This window comes from Panthera leo, chromosome B3 (assembly GCF_018350215.1).
Source record: "Panthera leo isolate Ple1 chromosome B3, P.leo_Ple1_pat1.1, whole genome shotgun sequence".
Taxonomy (NCBI): Eukaryota; Metazoa; Chordata; class Mammalia; order Carnivora; family Felidae; genus Panthera; species Panthera leo.
The window spans coordinates 77,643,995-77,667,958 of record NC_056684.1 but is presented as its reverse complement, the minus strand read 5'-3'; positions in this window follow the sequence as shown (position 1 = coordinate 77,667,958).

Below are 23,964 nucleotides of genomic sequence, written 5' to 3'. Positions count from 1 at the left end.
ATATCAATTAGCATTTTACTCTTTATTTTTCAAGGAAAAGTAATATAGACTATTTAAATTTCCTCCTGGGTTTGTCTGTGTGCATTCTAATGATCTGGCACAAAAAAAAATTTTTTTAACTGATACTAGAAAAATACACACCATATAAATCACCCATGGGGGTAAAATAAAGATATTCTTAGAAAGTATTAAAGAAGTATGTCAAATAAGAGATCTACATAGTTTCTGATTTTAACACTTTATTTTCATCCCCATTTTAAAACTGATTTACATTTTAAGCTCTAATATATCTGAATAGAAAGTCTTTACTAAAACTATCTACTTTTCAAATTATGCACATTTAATACAATATTATATGATCATGTAATAGGTGGTGAATACAAATTTCAGTGACTTGAAATTGGTTTTAATTCATACAGTGCTGGGAAAATAGTATGTACTTATTCTTATAGTAAACAAGCTCATTGTTGATTTTTGTACTTGTTTGGGGCTGAATTTTTATATGCAAAGTGCTTTTCTCATAACTTGGAAGTAACTTCGATGTGTTAAAAAATGTTTGCCAGTAGTAAAATATATATACATACATGTATCTATATATATACACACATACATACACATATGCATACATACATACATATGCTATCCTTCTCAACTTATTAAACATTTAGGGTACAGTGTATAGCAAGTTATTATTTTGAATATTTATTTATATGCACACCAAAGTAATATAACTTCACCATAAAAACTATTTTTTGTAGGCTCTAAATTCAGATCTGTCTTCTCTGAGTTCAGTCACATTAATTTACAGTAATAGTAAATGTTTAATATATATAATCATGTTGCAGAAGTACTCACTTTGCTTTTAGCAACAATTTCAGTATCTTAGAAAAAATTCTCCTAAAACTCACTCAAGTGTTATTTGACCATTTATTGTATCAACTGCCTTCAGAAATCATCTACAGAAATCCCCACTCTAATATTAGAGAGGAAATATCAGCTGTTAATCCTGCATATTTTAGAGACTTGTTCAAGGCATGGGATTTCTTTCCACTTATAAGGAAAGACTAAATTTATCATTTGGTTCAGAAACTAAATCTGCCTCGTGGTTGATGAGGTATATCTTATTTATCCTCTCTTAAGATTAAGGAAACAGCTGAAGGGGAAAGACTTTCCAAAGGTTAAACTTGCACAATGACTGTAGATAAATCATTAATCCTCTGAGTAAATGATAAGGGAGATATTACCAGTAACTTTTCCTGGAACTTCTTAAGATGTTCTTCCAAGAGCCCCTTTTTCCTACAAAATCCCCACTTCTATCCACAGTCTTGATCCAGGTCCATATACCTAAATGCTTTTGCTGTAAAAATATTCCTTTAAGTTTTTCTGAATCTGTACTCCTTTCAACATATTTTTTTTTCAAGTTTATTTATTTGGGGGCATGGGCAAAGAGAGAGAGGGAGAATCCCAAGCAGTCTCCATGCTATTAGCACAGAGCCTGACACGGGGCTCAATTTCTAGAACCGTGAGATCATTACTTGAGCCAAGATCAAGATTTGGTCGCTTAACCAACTGAGCCACCCAGGTGCCCAAATCTGAAATTATTCCTGATGATTTCTTCACCTTCTCCCTACATTCAAATCATTGAGCTTTGGTGATTTATCAAAACATCTATCACCAGTCTATCCACCCTCTTTATTACATGTGAGGGCTCTCAACCAGCCCATTTCCATCTTTTTTCAGAACTTAGTACTGGTCTTAAAGCCGACCCCATTTACACCTTTTTATTCAATTTGATATTCAGTATATAGATTAAGGAGAGAGAGAGAGAGAGAGAGAGGGAGAGAGGGAGAGAGGGAGAGAGGGAGAGAGGGAGAGAGGGAGAGAGGGAGAGAGGGAGAGAGGGAGAGAGGGAGAGAGGGAGAGAGGGAGAGAGGGAGAGAGGGAGAGAGGGAGAGAGGGAGAGAGGGAGAGAGAATGAATCCCAAGCAGGCTCTGTGCTACCAGTGTAAAGCCCCATATGGTGGGGCTTGATATCGTGAACTGGGAGATTATCATCTGAACCAAAATCAAGAGTCAAACTCTCAACTGACATCTCTGTAGGCACCCTATCTCTGTAGGCTTTTCTAACATTGATCTCCACTTCTATAAACTCTACTTCTTCTTCTAGTCAATTCTACACAATTTTACATGGATTCATGCATATTAGCTTTCTTTCTCCAAAAAAGTTCTTTGATGGCAGTGATTTATCTCCATCTCTACACAATCCAAGAAACCTAGTCAGGCCATCATTTGCCAAATCTATCAGTTTTCCTATTTTACTTTGCACCCATTCTCCCATCTTCCCTCCATATTTATTTTTCATGTTTTTTTTTTTTCATTTTTGAGTGACAAAAAGAGACACAGCATGAGTGGGGGAAGGGCAGAGAGGGAGACACAGAATCCAAAGCAGGCTCCAGGCTCTGAGCTGTCAGCACAGGGCCCCACATGGGGCTCAAACTCACCAATCACAAGATCATGACCTGATCTGAAGTTGGAAGCTCAACTGACTGAGGCACCCAGGCACCACTTTTCTCCATATTTAGTTTACTACTCTAAAACTAAGGCCTTTGATGCTTCTTAAATGAAGAGTTTCCAATTTTTAAACTTAAATAGCAAAGTTTCTTATTATATGAAATTTGAAAAGTATGGAAAAATAGACTCAAGAAAATTATTGTGTATACTTTCATCATCCCCTAGAGAAAAATAATCTGACTTTCAAGTGACTATACCATTATGTGTATTTAATTCTACAAGCCTTCTTAGACGAGTCACCCTTAGGTACAAACCTGCAAGTGTCCCACCCAATCCTAAAGCTTTTGATAATCTTAATTACTCTACAAAGAAATAAAACATCAAGTATTTGGCCTCAACTCAAGGCTATGAATGAGTTGGCTGCAAAGTATTCTTTTAATCCTCATGACCACTATAGTTTTCCATGCAACCCTTACACTCATCAAATCTTTCCCAAATACACTCCTTGAGACATTCCATAAAAAAAAAAAAAAAAAAAGATTGCTGTGGTGAAATTAGGTTCTTAGATAGTCATCAAGTCTTAGTAATTTTTAAATCTGTTTTTTTAAGTTTTATTTATTTATACTGAGAACATGAGTGACAGAGGGAGAGCAGAGGTGGGGCAGAGAGAGAAGGAGAGAGAGAGAATCGCAAGCAGGCTCTGCACTGTCAGCCAAGAGTCCAATGTGGGGCTCTCGAGAATCAGACACTTAACTGACTGAGCCAACAGGTCCCCTTGGATCTATTTATCACTTGTAAACAACAGCCCTTTGTCATCAAAACAAGTGCCCTCCTTACTACCTTAAATTTAATTAAAAAACTGTTTAATAGACTAGAGCTTAGAATTTCTCAGTCTTTTTCATTTGACCTTTTTTGATGTGATATCTAAGAAACAAAGTTTGAAAAACCACATGCATCGTTCCTTACTTTCCCTTATCTACATTGTAAAAATGTAGATTGTAAAAGAAATTGTAAAAGAAATATCTTATTAAAAAATCATGCTCTGATAGCTGAGGCATGCTTACTTTTCTGAATTAAGGCTGGTAAAATATCCAAACAGGAGCCACAGTAAGGATGGGAAGTGTGAAGGTAGTCACTGTATAGTTAATCTGCCATGTTATAGAGCTGGTCCTTAAAATACTGATCAGAAGCCAGTTATTGTCCTGTTAATCTGGTAGGAAGTTATCTTTCAACAGTATATAAACCAAAATCTTGCTTGGAGTCATTTATATCAACAGAATTCCGATTTATTAATTACAAGTAACTTTCTATAATAGCTCTTACATTCCAGAATGTAGGTATATGTGATTTCATAGTCAGCATATCCCCGGTCTTAGACCCATTCAGAAAGTCAGTACGGAAGTAGAATGCTAGTTTAATAATTTAAAAAGACAGATACCACTGAAAATAGTTGTAAAGAGTATAAATGGCCAATCCTAACCCAGGTCTATAAGGAAATCCAAATCCTAATAGAAAGAGGAAATGGATCGGTAAAAATGTTTTAAAGATGAAGTTGAGTATCTAATAAAATTATGTTGACTAACTCACCCTAAAATGGATATTGTATATTATTCTTAAGTCTTTCTGTTGCAATTTAAAAGTCTCAATCTAGCTTAAGTGTTGTTTTATTTTAAAACATGTACTGGCTTAAGTAAACTAAGAAAAGGCATAGTCTTCAAGCATAGTATACTAGGGAAAGATAGGATCAGACAGAGAGAGAAAGGTTAGAACCTGAGGTCCCTGAGTAGAGAAAAAAACCTATCTTGGACCAATGCCTGGACCATTTGACTACAGCAAACCCCCTCAGGGTGTGAAATCCCTGTTAAGAATCTAACAGACACCACTGCTCCCCCTCAGGTTCCCCTCAGGAATGTGACAATAAAAATACCTAGCAAAACCATAAAACTTATGTTGTATGTGGGACAATGGAGTTGAACCAATCAGGAATGACAACCCAGCACCAAGAGTAGTCCAGTCAGTAAGGGTAGAACCTAAGAAGGAATGAGGGGGAAGGGGTGGATGGGTACTGACCTGAAGCTTATAAATAAGGACCTTTGCCTATGGTCATAGGTATTCACCTTCGAATGTCCTCTCTCTGTCAAGACAGCTTTCCTACTATTCTTACTTTCTAATCTTATCCTCTAATAAACTGTTGCCTGCTGCGTATTGTGTCCACCTCTTCATTCTTCCAAGTGGTGAGACAACAAATCCTGGGTATTGAGTTTCTAAAAAATCCTGCAACAATAGCTTGATCCAGAAACTCAGGCAGTTATATCAAGCTGACAGGGATCACACAATTCAATCAATTTCACACAACTAGTCAGCAAGAAAGTTGAGAAACATCTCCAGATCATTAGATAGCATGCCTTGTCCTCTCTTTTTACTATTTCCCTCTTTTATTTTTGAGCAATCTCCCATTAATGACAGATTATTTATAAACACAACTTTATGAGGACAACATAATATACAGATGACTGCAATACTATTTGTAGTATTTCTGTAATAATTTTACCTGCCATTTGTAAAATACCAGACACCAGTGAGCTATTTTATCTATTTTTCTGTGGCTGAAATGCCACCAAATTTGCAGAGGAATCATTTTAAGAGAATGAAGTTGATATTTCTGGCACCACAAAATTTTTAACTTTTCACACTGAACAGTCAAAACCAAAAAGTTGTCTCCAGTCCTACCAAGAGTCCTGAATTACTGAACAAAAGCATAGCCAAAATAAACCTGTGGGAGGAGGGGGTCTCAAAAATTTAAAAGCCAATTAATATGTGCATTTTTTCTCTACTGCCCACATTAAGACACATAAAATACAGATTGCTTTGGGCATATATTGTCTTTCCTAAACACCACCTTTTCTTCTAAGGGAGAAATACATTATGATTTGGACGTGGGGTGGGAGGAGAGCAACACAGTCAATATTCGTCTGTTTCGTCTGTCAAATATACTTCACTCTGCATGTTTTGTGTCCAGTGGGACCAATCCAAATGTAGTACAGTACGTATACATTAAAAGAATTCTGACCTCCATGCTCAAAACCCTTTTTAGAAGAAGTAATTGTCTTTTATCGTTGGTTCTCTTTTTGAGTAAATAATACATAAATTACAATCCGAGCTACAAAGAGAACAATCTCAGCGCTGATTTGAAATTCAGCAAACACACCAGATTATGCTTTCAGGTGGCAAAAGCTCCAGGGTTCCCTGGCTTCTTTTGTGTTCCCAGGCTTGTAGAGTGCTAGGAGCTGACAGATGCTTATCAAACATTCATGTAAACACTGCTATCAAAGCTATGCTCTCTGGCTCTGCCTTCACACAAGAGGGTCAGCATGGAACATCATTAACACTGGGCCAAAGATAGAAATGTCATGCCAGGATGTCTGCAAAGCAAGAGAAGGCCTCCACTGCTGGTCTAAGACACAGCACCCAAACTGTTAACTTTGCTGACATGAAAGATGAATGCAGAGGCAACATTTACAACATTGCGGAGTGTTTAGTTAAGCGTGAATTCTGTTAGGCGTTTTCATCTTTGTGTCCTCAAGTTAAAATAGAGTTTGGGGCTCTTTTTGTTCTGTTTTCTTGTTTTTATCAGAGAGGATGTGGACATGGAGTTCAAATCCGAAATAATAATGCCTTCATGCACAAAGAAAATAGCAGTTACTTCACTACTCTGGTAGCAATACAATAATACAGGAGGCATAAAGTCGAATTCTCTAGTTCTGGCACTACTTACCAAATTTTGAAGGCCTCTTTCCCTTCTTCGTGTGCAGGAGTCACAGTACTTGTTGGGATGACTCCTTACCAACCCATAGGTCACAAAGTCGGTCTCAAAAGTAACCTCACCCTTTCACCAAGAAAATCTAGGAGACGGCTCTCCTCCATTTTTATATCGGGGCCTAATTTTCACCTGAGAAACATTGCCACTTGGCTCAACTACTTACCAGCTTCACATACTTAGTGTCCTTGTGGTAAATAGTGTGAATCAGAGAGTCTTGCAATTACTTACAATTGCCTTCAGGTGGCAGTTTCCAAAGTGTGGTCCCCAGGGCAGCAACCTGTGCATCATCTGGGTACTTGTTTTAAGTGTAAAACCTGGGGCTTGTTAAAGATGAAAACCTAGCAGTGCTATTGCTGGGTCATAGGGTGGTTTATATACACAATGGAATACTACGTGGCAACGAGAAAAAATGAAATATGGCGTTTTGTAGCAACGTGGATGGAACTGGAGAGTATGATGCTAAGTGAAATAAGCCATACAGAGAAAGACAGATACCATATGGTTTCACTCTTATGTGGATCCTGAGAAACTTAACAGAAACCCATGGGGGAGGGGAAGGAAAAAAAAAAAAAAAAAGAGGTTAGAGTGGGAGAGAGCCAAAGCATAAGAGACTGTTAAAAACTGAGAACAAACTGAGGGTTGATGGGGGGTGGGGAGGGTGGGTGATGGGTATTGAGGAGGGCACCTTTTGGGATGAGCACTGGGTGTTGTATGGAAACCAATTTGACAATAAATTTCATATATTAAAGAAATAAAAAAAATTAAAAAAAAAGATGAAAACCTAAGTAAAGGAGACTGATTTTATTCAGACTACTGTAATAGTGCAAACACTGAAAACCAAAGATCACAATGTCACAGCACAGTGGTTTTTTTCTTAGACTTGTGTAGGGAGAGAGGGAAACAAGGTACAGAAAGAATGATTTACATTTGTGATTGTTTTGCAGTCAGGGGATGTGTCAGTTGCTGAACAGGAGCTTATCTCTGCATGTAGCTAGTTTTCAGGGGACAATCAGTTCTACCATTAGCTAATCATTCATGGGACAAAGAACACAAAGTCGGAGGACCTGTGTTTGGCCTTGACACAGGTAAACAAGAATCATTTGCAAGTCTAAGTGAGTTACAAGAAATTGTGGTTAGTGAGTCTTTTGAGTCATATTGAAACAAATGGTTCTTTGCCAGAGACCATTTCTTGGAATACAAAAGGGAAGGGAGGAATTTGAGAAACTAAAGTTTGGGAGTATTTCTTACCCATTACTGCTTTCTGGGAGCACAGTGCTCACCTAATGTTCAGTATTTTCAGACTTTACCCTAGACCTACTGAATCAAAAACTCTGGAATTGTGTTGAAGCATCTCAGGTTTAACAAGCCATCCACATGATTCTCATGCACATTGAAGTTTGACAACTACAGCATTAGGCTTTGCCTCCAAACCTGCCTTTCATTCTTCTGTTCGTTCTTTCTTTCTTTCTTTCTTTCTTTCTTTCTTTCTTTCTTTCTCTATTTATCTATCAATCTATCATCTATCTACCTGCCTATCTACCTATCTATCCATCTATCTATCTACCTGTCTATCTATCATCTACCGGTCTATTTATCTATCTACCTGTCCATCTATCTCTATCAATCTATCTATCTATCTGCTGTCTATCTATCTATCATCTATCTATCTATCTATCTATCTATCTATCTATCTATCTATATCCATCCATCCATCCATCTACCTGTTCGTCTATCTGGCCTATTTCAACAACTTTGTAGATGATTTTTTTTTTACCTACTTCTTTACCTTCTACTTGCAGTACATACATGGGTTCCAGGCTCCTACAACTGCTATGTGGATCCTAAGACCTCATACTATGGGGTCAGAGAATCTTTTTTCCTGTCACCGCTAAGACTTCTGTTTTCTATCTTCCTGCTTAGTTATAACTGTTATTGGACAACCATTTAGCAATGGTATTTTCCCAACTTTCTCTAAGCTCAAATAAGATTCACACACACACACAGTCTCCTAGAGGATTTAGAAATTGAGATATTGCCTGTAACTTTAGATATTGCTGCATAAAACATTTGAAACTAAATGGTTCAATTGTGTTCCAAAACACCACCTTATAGATATTTAAGCTTTCAGCTTATTCAAATATGTGAATATATATGTAAACACACACACACATATGTGTGATACACACACACACATACACATCAGCTTTTGTGCTATGTACATACTATGAAATCAGCATCTCACGCATGATCTGTTTTGGAGTACTGACTAAAAACAAAATGAACCATATATTAGGAATGATTACAGTCCATGTTTTTAGCCTCTTTCCTTTCCTCTCTCATTGTCTATAATTTTTTTTTTTTTTTGCAAATGGCAGGGGGATATTTCCAATTATGAAATAACATAGTTCTACTTATTTCATTTGACTTTCTTGAAATATACTCATCACTGGGTCCCTGGGTTCATGCACAAAATACAAAACAAAATTCACTATTTTAACTACCCAGCAAATTATTTCTTTGTAATGGAAAAAGTCATCCTCAGACTCTCTACAGAAGGGTACAACAAAAAGGTGGGCATTTCTAAAATGTATATGGGGCGCCTGGGTGGCTCAGTAGGCTAAGTGTCTGACTTCAGCTCAGGTCACGATCTCACAGTTCGTGGGTTCGAGCCCCGCGTCGGGCTCTGTGCTGACAGCTCAGAGCCTGGAGCCTGTTTCGGATTCTGTGTCTCCCTCTCTCTCTGACCCTCCCCCGTTCATGCTCTATCTCTCTCTGTCTCAAAAATAAATAAACGTCAAAAAAAAATAATAATAAAAAATAAATAAATAAAATGTATGTTAGTTTGTAATCCTATCATTTGTTGTGATTCTTAAGCCTAAATGCAGATGGTTTTGCTGCATGGACCAAATCTACTTCTATTACTGAAACTGATATGGGAAAGCAGCATTTAGGATTTATCTTGCTTTATAACAAGAAAGTATATTTTCTCTTTATTCAGAAAATAGAAATATGAAACACTTATACTAATTCAAAATTGCATATCTCCTTTAGATACCCCAGTTACATTATATATATACATTTATTAGGTCATATATAAACTTATATCATAATGTTTTCAGTGGGAAGTCCAGGCATGACTATAGTATCTATAGCAAAAAAAAAAAAAAAAAAAGTAAAATAAAACCAAATATAAAAAAAAAGGAAAAATACAAGCGACTTATTGCTTAGAAAGTTTAAGAGAATATTGGAAAATATTCAAATAACCTTATTTAAAAAAATTTAATGTTTATTCATTTTTCAGAGACAAAGAGACACAGCGTGAGTGGGGGAGGGCCAGAGAGAGAGGGAGACACAGAATCTGAAGCAGGCTCCAGGCTCTGAGCTGTCAGCACAGAGCCTGAAGTGGGGCTCAAACCCACAAACCGTGAGATCATGACCTGAGCCGAAGTCAGATGCTTAACAGACTGAGCCACCCAGGCACCCCCTAATAACTTTAAATAATTATTTGGCTATTGCTTCTGAAGTATGTTGCCATTTTACTGAAAGTGGAAATGTTTGTGATTTTGAGTTCATACTCCCACTCTTGGAGCCAAACATTCTCAATTATTTTATTTGTGTATTCTGATATTTGCCACCGTATTTCTATATAATACTATAAAACGTTGTATCTTGGTTTATCAAATTTTCTACTGAATTCCTTTTACTGTTTGAGGTTTCTATTCTACAGCCTTCCTTCTCCTCCTTCCATCTTCCTAGCGTATGTCTATTGATTGCTCAGTGGTTAAATAACCAATGTTATAGTAATACTTATATATAAATATGATTGCAACAGAATCAAAATTATAATTTGATTTTGTTCTTATAATTTTTTCTTAATTATTTTAAAATTTTTTCTTAATATTTCTAACCTCTTTTTCTCCCTGCCCTAACAGACTTGTGAGTAACCTAGCAATATATTTTCCAAATACTGTATCACATCGTTACCCCTCGCGCCCTGCCCCCCCTCCCATGTTCCAAGAACTGCCCTCCCGGAGCTCATGGTCCTTCTCCCATCCTGACAAGTTGCTCTCTAGTCTTATTGTATAGATGTCACCTTATGTTTCTCTTCATCAGTCTCTCGGATTAGACCTTACTTTTCCAGGACCTTCTGTCTTTCAATATGGGTCTTACTCATTATATGACATATATCTTCTACTCAATGTCTATAGTAGAATGCACACAAGTATAATTCATGAGATTTCATATTGTTTTCAAACATTCAAAGACCTTTTGATAGTAGGGTAATACAACATAATGACACCTGAGTGTAGAAAAGACAAATTCTCTTTTAATTATAACCCCAAGAGAAGGCTGCCATGTAGGACCTCACCCAAAGGGTTGCATCTGGTGAAAGAATAACATCAATCTGGAGGTGTAGGGAGGCAGTTTATATATGACAAGTTTGGGGGGGGGATGGGTAACTAAAATTTACAGGCTTCTTGTAGATTGCTAATTTGAATAATTTCTCAGGCTCTGGGAAATAGGACTACAGCTAATAGTCTGGTATCTAGCCCTGGGGCAATTGGTATAGATGTATTGTGGCCCCAGATACAGATAAAGGAAGTGGCCGGGGTGTGGAATTAATCAGCTGCTCAAAAAGGAGAATTGACCATGTTCTAGTCAGAAAAACCCGCAATACAAAAATGTGTTAATTAATTGTTATATATGAACATCCTTTGTATGTCTATTGTCATTCACAGCCAATTTATTTTCCCCCAAAGTATCCACTCTCTTGGCTATTTTAGTAATTACTTCCTTATATTTCTCAGATTTTACTACACATGTGCATTCTTTGACATTATAGTTTAGCCTTGCCCAATCTTAAACTCATTATTATTTCATGTTTCTAATTATTTATAGGTTCCTTCATTCCCTTTCCTTACAATTCATGTGTTAAAAAACCAGGCCATTTGACCTATAGACTTTTCCAGTCTTAATTTTGCAGGTTTCATTCTCACAGTGCAATTTAACATGTTTTTCTGTTCTATCACCTGCAAATAATCAGCTAGATTCAGAGCTTTGATCATACTCAGGTTTAATTACTTTGGCAAACTTATGTACGATATTATATTCCATCATCAGGGGGTGCGTGATAGTTAATTTTGTTATTTTGAACCATCCTGGTTCTTTTCTCAAATCTCTTTTCCATTCTACCAGCATCTCACTCCTTTTTTGTTTTTATCTTTATTTTGATTCCGTCCAATGCTGGACTCCTTTCTTTACTACAAGATTCCATGGAATTAATGATGAAATAGAGTTGTTTTTCAAGAATGAGGATTTGTAGAAGAGGTATCTTTTGAAATAAGAGTTGACCAATAAATAACAATTAATTAGATGGAAATGGGAGAGAAGATTTTAAGCAGAAGGAGTGGCATTGTCAATGACACAAAAGTATGAGAACATGAGGCAAGAAGTGTCAGTAGAGTTAGAGTGTGCAGACATGGGAGGCTGAAGATGACATTGCACTTGTGTGCATGGTCCATTTAACAAAGGCCTTTGTGTGGCATGAAATGAAATAGTGCTTTTTTAAAAGTTTATTTATTTTTATAGATAGAGAAAGAGCATGCAAGCAGGGGAGGGGCAGAGAGAAGGGGAGAGACAGAATCCCAAACAGGGTCTGCACTGTCAGCCTGGAGCCTGACGCGGGGCCCCATCTCACAAATCTGAGCCGAGATCTAGAGTTGGATGCTTAACAGACTGAGCCACCCAGGCACCCCTAGAGAGTCCTTTTTAAATGTCCATTATACAAATACTGTAAGGGCAGGGGAGAGTGAGAGCATAACCCTATATAAAGTGAAGGTAGAGGAAAGTAAATTCAAAGCGGGTAAAGGGAGGCGAACTCTCAAATCTCTCCAAGAGCAAAATTTTCACGAGGCAGTATGTCATTGGTTAAGAGCTAGGCTCCTGAGTCACTAGTTTGCTCTGAGTGTATCTTTGTGGAATTTTCTTTCTTCATCATGATCTTTACCTGCAGCTCAGCGAAGGGTTTATGTGGAACATTCATTAAATGATTATAAACAAAAAAGACACAAACTCTCCTCTTCAGCAGCCCCTCCTGTAGCTCCTCTCTCCCGGCAAATAGCAACTCCATCTCCTTACCCCCTCCTACTCTCCTCCCCGTCCTCTGTGGTTCTCTGCTCCTGCCTCTGCTGATCTCTATGACATGAGCAAAACAGTAGTAACTAACACATAAAGCTTTTAAATGAATAATAGGAGTATGTAAAACCCATCATCTACATGGGTATTTATAGCCCAGTTTCAATCTGCAATTTATAGTCACCTTTAAATAAATGCCCATTTTACATTTTATTTCATATGTAGGTATAATTTTCATGTAATGGTATTTTCTTCCACAAATACTGAATAGCAAGCAAACACCAACAACAAAAGCCCTGACGCTCAATAGCTGTGTGCCATGTGGATCCTTTCACCTCAAGTGTCTCTTAGCCCATTTTAGGGTATAGAGGACCCCATTTTGAGAAAATAGAGACAAGGAGGAATTGACATATTTTAAGAACAAGGTAAATCTGATACTAAATACTCATGAAATGATGAAGTTATTAAGGTGTGTAGAAGATATGGGTAGGAGTGGGTGGAGGAAACTATTAGAGTGACCCACAAAAGGAATGATTGGTGACTAAACTAAGACAGTGGCAGCAGGGCTAGTGATGAAAAAATGGGGAAGCAAGAGGTCTGGAAGCCAACATTAGTGAAGAGGGTGATATATACAAGTACGGGAGAAGTTCCAAGGGTCTCTGTACTCTGAAAATTTTTAGAGATATAGTCAAAGAAATTGGCCATCTTGTGTATTCATCTTGGTGTTCAAACATCAATTAAAAGAAGATGCCCATAAAGAAAATAGATATGTCCCTAACCTTCATTGGTTACACATTTTCACCAACCCCTACCATGAAAATGTGGCAGCCAAACAAGCATTATGCCTGTATTTATGTTCAAAGTAATTAAATCCGAAGTCCTCCAGACTTATGTGTTGGTTCCATTTGCTTCCTTATTCCTTTGATTCTAAGTTTCCATGGTGAAAAACTCATTGCAGGTGCTGTAAATTAGAAATACTTAAACCATTCAGCCATCAAGTCATGACTTAAATCTGGCTAACCCCTTGCCTTTCTATTCCTCCAAAACCATATTTACTCTGCTGTACATAGAACGCAGAAAATAAGTGAATAAAATGGGAGAGTGTCTTAAGGAAATTTACTCTAAAAAATGGATACAAACTAATCATATGTGTTAACTTGCTGAACTGCAAACATTCTGAAATCTTGAAGTCCAGTGTCAATGCTAAGATAGTTAACAAAAAGGAAGTATATGTTTGCTGACAATTATTACTCTGAGTGAAATCCCTTCTTGGCATCATCACATATGGTGTATGAAAGGAAAGATAATAGCATAAAAAGGTAATATGTCTAGGAAGGACCTCAGTCTCTTCCTCATTTTAAAGAAGAATAGATTGGTCTTTTTAACATTGGACTTACAGCTTTGCAAGGTAGGATAAATGCATTTGTAGTGAAAGATGAAAGTCATGATATGTTAAGAGCTGAAACGATGAAATAAATTATTTTTTCCTCTTACAAGTAGAATTGAATTGGGAACTAATAAAAAATACCATCAATAAACTTATGGGCAATAAGGCGCATGTGACATGGGAAACTATTCTTTATTCAGGCATACCAAGTTTCACACTTTCCACATGCACGAGAGCTGTGCTTCTCTTCTTAAAAACATTATTTATGATTTTGTAGTTTAGGAAAAAAAAATCACACTCATTTGCCATCACGATTCTCTAGTTTACCAGCTGCTACTCAGCATTGTACGATGTTAGATATATTGGCCCCTGTACAGATATTTGCTCTTGCCATGACTTTGTAAGAATAATTTATTGCCAACTAGATGGTTTGCTTTAGTTTTAAACAAAAATCTCTACGCTTCTGTAGTGTATTACAAGCCAGGATATTTCACAATATTGATGTTTCTATAATTTCTTCTTACATTGTCTTTTTTCTCCTAAAGAATTGTGGGTTTCATAAAAATCACAGTTAAGCATTTAATTTCCATTTAAGGCTGCGTTGCACATCCCTTTAACACCATATACGTTGTGTTTCTGAGGTAGTTATCTAACAGGCCAAAGAGCTTGAGATCTGTCCTTCAGGATATGTGTAAACCAAAGAATATATTATGTCCTCTTTCCCCACAGTGTTTTTCTTTTTTCCTTTCCATACTAGTTCCTCCAAAGGAAAGAGACATTTTGGAGGTAGGTTTAATATGTTTTTCCATCTCTGTCATCAAATGTAGGTTTTAAAGGTAGAGTTGGCTCTGCAAATCTATCCAATGTCAGTTCCACGAGATGGAAATCAGTCTCTTCTAGTCGAAAAGTGTAAGTTACATTCTTAAATCCAGCTTTTTTCTATTTTCCAGAAAATTGAAAAGAATACTACAATTTTTATTGGAAAAATAAAGTTAATTAAGTTAAGCAGCAGACCAAAAGCAGAACAATACACGATACAATAGAGTCTAAAGGAAAACTCTATTTGTTCTCTCACTCAACAAATGTTAGTTTGGTGTTACTGTTCATTAAGCATTGTGAGGTGATAGATATAAAAACCAGTTGTAATTCTCGCCTTCAGGGAAATTATAGTGTTGTGAGAGAAAGCAGAGAGATAAACATGAAAATAAATTAAAAATAACAATCACAAGAAAAAAATATTTTACCTGTACTAACTATATTTTCTTCTCTTTTCTTTTCTTTTCTTTTCTCTTCTTTTCTTTTCTTTTCTTTTCTCTTCTTTTCTTTTCTTTTCTTTTCTTTTTCTTTTTTTCTATTCTTGATGCTCTAACATCTTCCTGGTGTGCTTGGGGCCTTGGTAAACGGGTTGTTTAGGAGCATGCCTTTAATATGTAAGCCAATCAATCCAGAGCCTTACCCTCGACCACTCCTTGTAGGGGGCTCTCACACTCAGGGACCACTATTCCCCTGCCCTAATAACTCCATGGTCAGCTGCTTGATATTTAGGGATCACTCCTATAACACAGAAGTCAACAAAATTATTAAAATTGTCTGATCCTGCATCTACTTAACTATACTTAATGCCTCCCCCATTCTTTCCCATGAAATCCACAATAAAAGCACCAGCCAGCAGTTCTTTTCTCTTTCTCTGCCTGTTCATCACACCTCTGTGCTTCCTCACGTGACCCTGCGTAATTGTACCATGTCTTCTGTCTCTAGGGGACTGTAAGTATAATGAAAATGTTTCCACATAAGAAGCATTTCCACAACTCCATGTCTTACTATACCTGATCAAAGCAAATCTTGAGTATCATTAAAAGTAAGTCACAAGTGAATATTGAAAATGAATATTATTGGGGCACCTGGATGACTCAGTAAAGCATCCAACTCTTGATTTCAACTCAGGTCATGATCTCATAGTCATGAGATGGAGCCCCGCATCTGGCTCTGGGTGGTTAACATTCTCTCTTGGGCCACTTGGGTGGCTCAGTCAGTTCAGCGTCCAACTCTTGATTTTAGCTCAGGTCACGATCTTGCAGTTCATGGGATCAAGCCCTACATTGGCCTCTGCACTGACAGCATAGAGCCTGCTTGGGATTCTCTCTCTCTCTCTCTCTCTCTCTCTGTCTCTCTCTCTCTCTCTCTCCACCTTCCCCCTGCTTGTACATTTTCTCTCTCACAAAATAAATAAATAAACATTAAGAAAAAAGATTTTCTCTCTCTCCCTCTGACCCTCCTCCACTCTCTCTCAACATACACACACACACACACACACACACTCTAAAAACAATAAAATAAAAACAACATTATCTATTTTATCTAAGAAGATAATGTCCCGGAAAAATAATTTTAAAAATATGTTTGACAAGAAATAGAAACCCAGAAAAGACCTGTGATCAATAATGAAAGGAGACCACTAGTCAAAAATCCTCAACAAAACCTGGAATCCGCCTTCCATCATCATTCCCATGTGCTTTTACAAGTTATTTCTACCAAACTTGCAAGGAAAATAACCTATACATAATAAGAATATAGATAAAGAATCTCATCTTACGAAGTTTGTATAACAATTCATAAAAGGACTGTATGAGAAAGAAAAATATCACTTAAAAATGTGAATATAAAATCCTAATTAAATAAAGGAAAATAAAATTTATCTATGCATATATATGTTTATGTATATATATTTATATGTGGTTATTAGCAAGTTTTCTAGATACACAGCAGCTCTAAGAAAATTATAAAATGTAAATGTTATTTACTTTTATTCGTTTCTTTTCTTTTTAAAAAATTTTTAGTGTTTATTTATATTTGAGAGACAGAGACAGAGCATGAGCAAGGGAGGGTCAGAGAGAGAGGAAGACACAGAATTTGAAGCAGGCTCCAGGCTCTGAGCTCTCAGCACAGAGCCAAATGTGGGGCTAAAACTCATGGGCCATAAGATCATGACCTGAGCTGAAGTCGAACACTCAACCGACTGAGCCACTCGGGCACCCTGTTTATTCTTTTCAATTTTTGTTAAATGTTTATTTTTGAGAGAGAGAGACAGAGCATGAACAAGGGAGGGGCAGAGAGAGAGGGAGACACAGAATCCAAAGCAGGCTCCAGGCTCTGAGCTGTCAGCACAGAACCCGACATGGGCCTCAAACTCACCAACTGTGAGATCATGACCTGAGCTGAAGTCACTTAACCAACTGAGCTACCCAAGTGCTCCAGTTCTTTTAAGTGTTTGTTTATTTTTTTGAGAGAGAGAGAGTGCATGTGAGTGGGGGAGGGGCAGAGAAAGAGGGAGAGACAGAATCCCAAGCAGGCTCCATGCTCAGCTCAGAGCCCTATGCAAAACTTGATCTCACAACCATGAGATCATGACTCAAGCCAAAATCAAGAGACAGACGCTTAACCACTGAGCCCCTGAGGCACATCATAAAATGTAAATTTTAAAATATGCCATAAACAATAGCAACAATTGTAAGCTACATAGGATAAACCTTTAAATATGTGAATAAATTATATAAAGAAAATTTTAACATTGAATAAAACAATATAATACACATAAGGAAATCTAAACCAATTGAAATAATACACTCTTCAACACAATAAAGATGGAAATTCTCCCCAAATTAATGTATAAATACTTTACAGTAGTGCCTGGGTGGCTCAGGCAATTAAGCATCCAACTCTTGGTTCCAGTTCAGGTCATGATCTTATGGTTCATGGGTTCAAGCCCCATGTCAGGCTCTGCACTGGCAGCAGCACAGAGCCTGCTTGAGAGTCTCTGTCCTCCCCTCTCTGTCCCTCCCCCCCACCCCCTCGCTTTTTCTCTCTCTCTAAAAATACATAAACATTTAAAAAAAATCTTGTAATTCCATGAAATTTGATTAACTAATCCTAACTCTTATGTAAAGGAAAGGGTAAGAATGATCAAGATCATTTTTAATGATAATTCCAAGCAGAAGTCTCCTTACCAGATAGAAACATTTATTAAAAGATTATGATGGGGAAGTAAATAACAGTACAAATGTGTACATATTTCATTGTGTATATTTATGGCGAATAGGTTTATTTTTACATTTTTCTTGTATTTCTAGTGTATGTATGACCTGTTTGAAACGTTTTTGCAGCTTCCGGAGAGAAGGTGGCAACATAGGAGGATGCTGGGCTTACCGCGTCCTGCTGATCACTTAGGTTCCACCCACATCAGCCTAAATAACACAGAAAACCACCAGAAGACAAGCAGAACGGACTCTCCAGAGCCAAGCATAGACAAGAGACCCATGGAAGAGGGTAGGAAGGGCGGAGAGGTGGTGCATGCTACACGGACTGGTGGGAGGGATCCAGGGCAGTGGAGTGGCGGCCTACCGGGCAGGGCAGAGCCCCTGAATCTGATTTGCAAAAGCAGAGGGGCCAGTGGGAGTGAGTTCTGACAGCCAGCGGGACTTGACATCTGCAATGTTATAAGTCAACGGCTCTGCTCGGAGAGCGGGAAGGTGAGAGGACACCGTGAGGGAGAGGTGTTGAGCCCTGGAAGACAGAGCTCAGCTAGATGGGGAACAAAGGCACTGACAAGCACCATCTCCCTCGCCCATCTCCAGACAAAATCCCAAAGGGAACCAGTTCCCAGCACCGAACTTGCTTGCACTGCACAAACACCCAACGCTGTGCTTCTGTGGATCCATCCCTCCGACAGGTCTGCCTGCCTCCCTCCCGGTGCTGCATAGCCCCTCCCACAGGGGAACACCAATGGGCAAAGGGAGCTAAGCCTGCCCCTCCAGCCCTGTGCACCTTGCGGATCCATCCCAGCTAATATGCCAGATCCCGTAGAAGCAGCACCAGAAGCCTGGCAGTGTGCAAGTAGCCCAGACAGGGGCCACAACACTCCACAGTGAGTCCTGCCCCTGGGAGAGGGGAAGATAAGGTACACACCATTCTGACTATGGCCCCAGCAGTGGACTGGGGAGACACCGGGTCTGACTGCAGCCCCGCCCATGAACACAAGTTACTCCAGACAGCACAGGGGAAGTGCCCTGAAGTTCCACGCCACCCCAGGAACTATCCAAAATGACGAAACAGAAGAATTCTCCTCAAAAGAAACTCCAGGAAGTACCGACAGCTAATGAATTGATCAAAAATGATTTAAACAATATAACTGAACAAGAATTTAGAATAATAGTCATAAAATTAATCGCTGGGTTTTAAAAGAGTATAGAGGACAGCAGAGAATCTATTGCTACAGAGATCAAGGGACTAAGAAATAGTCATGAGGAGTTAAAAAATTCTATAAATGAGGTGCAAAATAAAAGGGAGGCGACCACAGCTCGTATTGAAGAGGCAGAGGACACAATAAGTGAATTAGAAGATAAAATTATGGAAAAAGAGGAAGCTGAGAAAAAGAGAGATAAAAAAATCCAGGAGTATGAGGGGAGAATTAGAGAACTAGGTGAAGCAATCAAATGGAACAATATCCATATCATAGGAATTCCAGAAGAAGAAGAGAGAGAGAAAGGGGCTGAAGGTGTACTTGAACAAATCATAGCTGAGAACTTCCCTGAGCTGGGGAAGGAAAAAGGCATTGAAATCCAAGAGGCACAAAGAACTCCCTTCAGACATAACTTGATCTTCTGCACGACATATCATAGTGAAACTGGCAAAATACAAGGATAAAGAGAAAATTCTGAAAGCAGCTAGGGATAAACATGCTCTAACATATAAAGGGAGACCAATAAGACTAGTGGCATATCTATCTACTGAAACTTGGCAGGCCAGAAAGGAATGGCCTGCAATGTGATGAACAGAAAAAATCTGCAGCCAAGAATCCTTTATCCAGCAAGTCTGTTATTCAGAAGAGAAGGAGAGATAGAGGTCTTCCTAAACAAACAAAAACTGAAGGAATTCATTACCACTAAACCAGCAGTACAAGAGATCCTAAGGGGTATTCTGTGAGTGAAATGTTGCAAGGACCACAAAGTACCAGAGACATCACTACAAGCATGAAACCTATAGACATCACAATGACTCTAAACCCATATCTGTCAATAATAACACTGAATGTAACTGGACTAAGTGCTCCAACCAAAAGACATAGGGTATCAGAATGGATTAAAAAAAAAAAAAAAAAACACAAGACCTGTCTATTTGCTGTCTACAAGAGACTCATTTTAGACCTGAGGACACCTTCAGATTCAAAGTGAGGGGATGGAGAACTATCTATCATGGCTACTGGAAGTCAAAAGAAAGCTGGAGTAGCCATACTTATATCAGACAAACTAGAATTTCATTTAAAGGCTATAACAAGAGATGAAGAAGGGCATTATATGATAATTACAGGGTCTATCCATCAGGGAGAGCTAACAATTACAAATGTCTATGCGCCGAATATGGGAGCCCCCAAATATATAAAAAAATTAACCACAAATATAAGCAACCTTATTGATAAGAATGTGGTAATTGCAGGGGACTTTAATACTCCACTTACAACAATGGATAGATCATCTAGACGTAGGATCAATAAAGAAACAAGGGCCCTGAATGATACATTGGATCAGATGGAACTGACAGATATATCCAGAACTCCACATCCCAAAGCAACAGAATATACGTTCTTCTCGAGTGCACATGGAACATTCTCCAAGATAGATCACATACTGGGTCACAAAACAGCCCTTCATAAATATACAAGAATTGAGATCATACTATGCATACTGTCAGAGCACAATGCTATGAAGCTTGAAATCAACCACAGGAAAAAGTCTGGAAAACCTCTAAAAGCATGGAGGTTAAAGAACACCCTGCTAAAGAATGAATGGGTCAACCAGGCAATTAGACAAGAAATTAAAAACACATGGAAACAAATGAAAATGAAAATACAACCATCCAAATGCTTTGGGATGCAGCAAAGGCAGTCCTGAGAGGAAAATACATTGCAATTCAGGCCTGTCTCAAGAAATAAGAAAAATCTCAAATACAGAATCTAACAGCACACCTAAAGGGAATAGAAGCAGAACAGCAAAGACACCCCAAACCCAGCAGAAGAGAAATAATAGAGATCAGAGCAGAAATAAACAATATAGAATCTAAAAAAACTGTAGAGCAGATCAATGAAACCAAGAGTTGGTTTTTTGAAAAAATAAACAAAATTGATAAACCTCTAGCCAGGCTTCTCAAAAAGAAAAGGGAAATGACCCAAATAGATAAAATCATGAGTGAAAATGGAATTATTACAACCAATCCCTCAGAAATACAAGCAATTACCAGGGAATACTATGAAAAATTATATGCCAACAAACTGGACAACCTGGAAGAAATGGACAAATTCCTAAGCACCCACACATTTCCAAAACTGAAACAGGAAGAAACAGAAAACTTGAATAGACCCATAACCAGCGAAGAAATTGAATCAGTTATCAAAAATCTCCCAACAAGTAAGAGTCCAGGACCAGATGGCTTCCCTGGGGAATTCTATCAGACATTTAAAGCAGAGATAATTCCTATCCTTTTCAAGCTGTTCCAAAAATAGAAAGGGAGGAAAACTTCCAGTCTCATTCTATGAAGCCAGCATTACTTTGATTCCTAAACAAGACAGAGACCCAGCAAAAAAAGAGAACTACAGACAAAAAAAAGAGAACTACTATTCCCTGGTGAATATGGATGCAAAAATTCTCAATAAGATAGTAGCAAATTGAATTCAACAGCATATAAAAAGAATTATTCACTATGATCAAGTGGGATTCATTCCTGGGCTTCAGGGCTGGTTCAACATTCACAAATCAATCAATGTGATACATCACATTAATAAAAGAAAAGATAAGAACCATATGATCCTGTCAATCGATGTAGAAAAAGCATTTGACAAAATTCAGCATCCGTTCTTAATAAAAACACTCGAGAAAGCTGGGATAGAAAGAACATACTCAAACATGATAAAAACCATTTATGAAAATCCCACAGCTAATATCATACTCAATGGGGAAAAACTGAGAGCTTTTTCCCTGAGATCAGGAACACAACAGGGATGCCCACTCTCACCGCTGTTGTTTAATATAGTGTTGAAAGTGCTGGCATCAGCAATCAGACAACAAAAGGAAATCAAAGGCATCAAAATTGGCAAAGATGAAGTCAAGTTTTCACTTTTTTCAGATGACATGATATTATTCATGGAAAACCCGATAGACTCTACCAAAAGTCTGCTAGAACTGATACATGAATTCAACAAAGTTGCAGGATACAAAATCAATGTACAGAAGTCAGTTGCATTCTTATACACTAACAATGAAGCAAGAGAAAGACAAATAAAGAAACTGATCCCATTCACAATTGCACCAAGAAGCATAAAATACCTAGGAATAAATCTAACCAAAGATGTAAAAGATCTGTATGCTGAAAACTATAGAAATCTTATGAAGGAAATTGAAGAAGATACAAAGAAATGGAAAGACATTCCCTGCTCATGGATTGGAAGAATAAATATTGTCCAAATGTCAATACTACCCAAAGCTATCTACACATTCAATGCAATCCCAATCAAAATTGCACCAGCATTCTTCTTGAAACTAGAACAAGCAATCCTAAAATTCATATGGAACCACAAAAGGCCCCAAATAGCCAAAGTAATTTTGAAGAAGACCAAAGCAGGAGGCATCACAATCCCAGACTTTAGCCTCTACTACAAAGCTGTAATCATCAAGACAGCATGGTATTGACACAAAAACAGACACATAGACCAATGGAATAGAGTAGAAACCCCAGAACTAGACCCACAAACGTATGGCCAACTAATCTTTGACAAAGCAGGAAAGAACATCCAATGGAAAAAAGACAGTCTCCTTAACAAATGGTGCTGGGAGAACTGGACAGCAACATGCAGAAGCTTGAAACTAGACCACTTTCTCACACCATTCACAAAAACAAACTCAAAATGGATAAAGGACCTGAATGTGAGACAGGAAACCATCAAAACCCTTGAGGAGAAAGCAGGAAAAAACCCTCCCTGACCTCAGCCGCAGCAATTTCTTACTTGACACATCCCCAAAGGCAAGGGAATTAAAAGCAAAAATGAACTATTGGGACCTCATGAAGATAAAAAGCTTCTGCACAGCAAAGGAAACAACCAACAAAACTAAAAGGCAACCAACGGAATGGGAAAAGATATTTGCAAATGACTTATCGGACAAAGGGCTAGTATCCAAAATCTATAATGAACTCACCAAACTCCACACCCAAAAAACAAATAATCCAGTGAAGAAATGGGCAGAAAACATGAATAGACACTTCTCTAAAGAAGACATCCGGATGGCCAACAGGCACATGAAAAGATGCTCGTCGCTCCTCATCAGGGAAATACAAATCAAAACCACACTCAGATATCACCTCACGCCAGTCAGAGTGGCTCAAATGAACAAATCAGGAGACTATAGATGCTGGAAAGAATATAGAGAAATGGGAACCCTCTTGCACTGTTGGTGGGAATGCAACCTGGTGCAGCCGCTCTGGAAAACCGTGTGGAGGTTCCTGAAAACAATTAAAAATAGATTTACCCTATGACCCAGCAATAGCACTGCTAGGAGTTACCCAAGGGATACAGGAGTGCTGATACATAGGGGCACTTGTACCCCAATGTTTATAGCAGTGCTTTCAACAATAGCCACATTTTGGAAAGAGCCTAAATGCCCATCAACTGATGAATGGATAAAGAAATTGTTGTTTATATACACTATGGAATACTACGTGACAATGAGTAAGAATGAAATATGGCCTTCTGTAGCAACGTGGATGGTACTGGAGAGTGTTATACTAAGTGAAATAAGTCATACAGAGGAAGACAGATACCTTATGTTTCACTATTATGTGGATCCTGAGAAACTTAACAGAAGACCATAGGGTAGGGGAAGGAAAAAAAAAGAGGTTAGAGAGGGAGGGAGGCAAACCATAAGAGACTCTTAAAAACTGAGAACAAACTGAGGGTTGATGGGGGGTGGGGGTGAGGGGAAAGTAGGTCATGGGCATTGAGGAGGGCTCCTGTTGGGATGAGCACTGGGTGTTGTATGGAAATCAGTTTGACAATAAATTTCGTATTTAA